Raw genomic sequence first — 2,908 nt, 5'->3', positions numbered from 1 at the left:
TAGAAATGTTTTCCACATTGAATTCGAACTTACGCGAAGGTATCACGAGTTGCATAGAAAAAAAAAAAAAAAACTAACAATCAGTATAATTTCTATAACTCGTAGCATATAATTAATAAGGAGCAATTTTTTTTTGCAACTGATGTTATTGAAGCAACTAATTTACTCGATACATATTAAACTGCTATTTGTCGATAAGATATATCAATATGAGTCGTCATAATTCTCGCGATTATATAATATTAAAAAAAAATTTAATATTTTTCACAATTATATAAATGTGAATATATATAAATACGAATAAGTAAAATGCACAAGATTTCAAAGCATTTAGAGATTTTAAGCGTCAAAATCGGAAAAGAGGTTTATAAAATCGTGCAAACAACGAGACCTTGTTTTCCAATTAACGCGCGTGATGCCGAGTTATACCGAGAAAGGAGATGGAAAGAAAAATCGCGTATTTTTCTTCGTATCTCATACAACGGAGACTGACATCAGAAGGAAGACGTATTCGCGTATTTCAGGTAGAAGTTGCACGATCGGCAACACTCGACTCGACTCCTACGGTCGTCGAGCGTCGACTGGTCGCGACGTCGACCGAACGCCGCGCAATATGTAGCGCGTACACCAGCACGCGCGAGCGTGCTGCAAGTACGGACGACTGGAGCCGCTGTCGGGGCTCTCGCCACCCCTGTTCTGGCCGTGGTCGTCGTCGTCGTCGTTGTGTGGCTCGCCTAAGGGCGGCCGGCGCGAATCCGCGGCGACACGGCGAGCGGAGCGGCGGCGCGCCAGTAACGTGGCGACGCGGTTCCTGACGCCACTCGACGGACATGTACGCGTACCCTCCGTCGCCGATACGTACACATGTGCAAACGTCAACAACGACGCCGTCGTCTTCGTACGTGTGCGCGCGACGCCCGGCACCGACAGCGGTGGCGAGCACGAACGGGAAGAAGGGGGTAGTTCTGGCGCGCATGCATGGCCAACGAGGACGTTGAGATTGCTGGTACACACCAGGGTGCTTGACCGAGTCAAGCCAAATCGCCGATCGACGACGCCACTACGGTGTACTATACGTTTTGGACGATTCTTCTCGCTCTCGTGGTGGATAAACAATGTCATTTGCCGCGTCCCTTCACCGCTGCTCGATCGCGCGCCGAGGAATCGAAAAAGCAGCACTGGCTCGATCAAGATTATAGAACCCTGGAATCAAATATATTCCAATCAGAGTTTTTTCAAATTATATGATAATTATATGATAATTTTACATTAAAGGTTAAAAAATTACGTTCCCTGAAAAATCAGATGTACATATATGTAAAATATCAGTGTTTTTCTATCGATATAATAATTTGTTAAATATAAATTTTTCATATTAATTAATTCTTTCAAACTAAAATAAACAATGTTTTATTGAAAAAATAATTTTATTCTTAACGCGCGTGGCGCCGTTTCTTTTTCTTCCTCCGCCCCGACGTCTACAAGTTATACGCGATTCGATTTGTATGACATTAGGGTGATTCCCGATTCGATATGTATACTTTCGAAGCCAGGGTACTTTATGACGCGCGAATATTAAACGGGCGCCCGCGGCATTTCCTGCGCCTTAATGGCGGGAAGCGAGTAAACACCGGTACCATTCTCGTTTTCGTCACATTGCTTACCCGCGAAACCGAGCTCTCTCTATTTCCGTCAAAAGTATACGCACTCAAACCTCTTCTCCTTCTCCGAGCGCGGATCGTGAGAAAGGAACGCGGATAACGAAGAGAATGAGATGAAACGTACTAGAAACGATCATTAGTATTTCTCACTTCATATAATTTTCGTAAGAAATTGAGAATGAGGAACTATATGCGAATTAAGCTTCTTATATATAATATAATCGAATGGAATTTTATTGTTGAGTAAAAAGAAATTCGGTATATTTTACTTTTTCAAAAGTTTTCTATCAGTTTTGATTATCAGAAAATCTGATATTAAATATTAAAATATTGTGGTATATGACACGCGCCATTAAGGAGACATACCCGTTTGAAACCTTAAAAAATGTGTACATTTTTTTAGATTTTTTTGCAACGCAACGACTTTATAAAAATTTTTAACTTTTTTACAATATTAATATAATATTATTAACTACCCAAATAAAAATTTTCAGCTCAATAAAAAATTTTTTAAAAAAGTTATGCGAATATTTGCAGAGCTTCTCTGCAAATTTTATGATGTACATGAAAACGTTCGTTTATCATATCTGAAATAAAAAATTCAAGTTTTCTTTTATTAAACATATTAATAGTTATCTGCTATCCAAGCATTTTTTCAAAATGTTAAAAAATAAAAAAATGGCGGCGTGTTGAAAAAAAGTTACTTTTTTTTTAAAAACAGTCTATCTTTTTTGTTTATAACAAAAAATTGGGGAATCGGATTAAAAAAAGGCTTCGTCAGCAGATGCGGAATCTTATTAGGAACTCGCATACAAAATTTAAAGTCAATCCGTCGAACGTAGATCGAGTTTTCATGCACACTGTGCATGATGAAAAATATAAATCTGCAAATATTCGCATAACTTTAAAAAAAAAAATTTTTTTAAGCTGAAAGATTTTATTTAAGTACTTAATAATATTGTATTAATATTGTAAAAAAATAAAAAGTTTTTATCAAATCATTGCACTGCAAAAAAAATCGAGAAAATGTACTTATTTTTCGAGAATTCAAACGGGTATGCCCCCTTAATTCATTTGCACTCTTTGGCGGGTTAAAAACCACGATTGCATTTTTATTCCGGTCTGTGAGTTACGATAGGAAATTTCCAATCATACGATCGTTTGAAAATCGCATCGGCGGCGCTCCGGCACCGTCGCTAACGACGGCTGTCTCTCTGGTCGGGACTCTGAGGGGGGTGGGGTGGGGG

Source organism: Formica exsecta, unplaced genomic scaffold (assembly GCF_003651465.1).
Source record: "Formica exsecta isolate Colony F162 unplaced genomic scaffold, ASM365146v1 scaffold662, whole genome shotgun sequence".
Lineage (NCBI taxonomy): Eukaryota > Metazoa > Arthropoda > Insecta > Hymenoptera > Formicidae > Formica > Formica exsecta.
Note: the sequence above shows the minus strand (reverse complement) of the source record.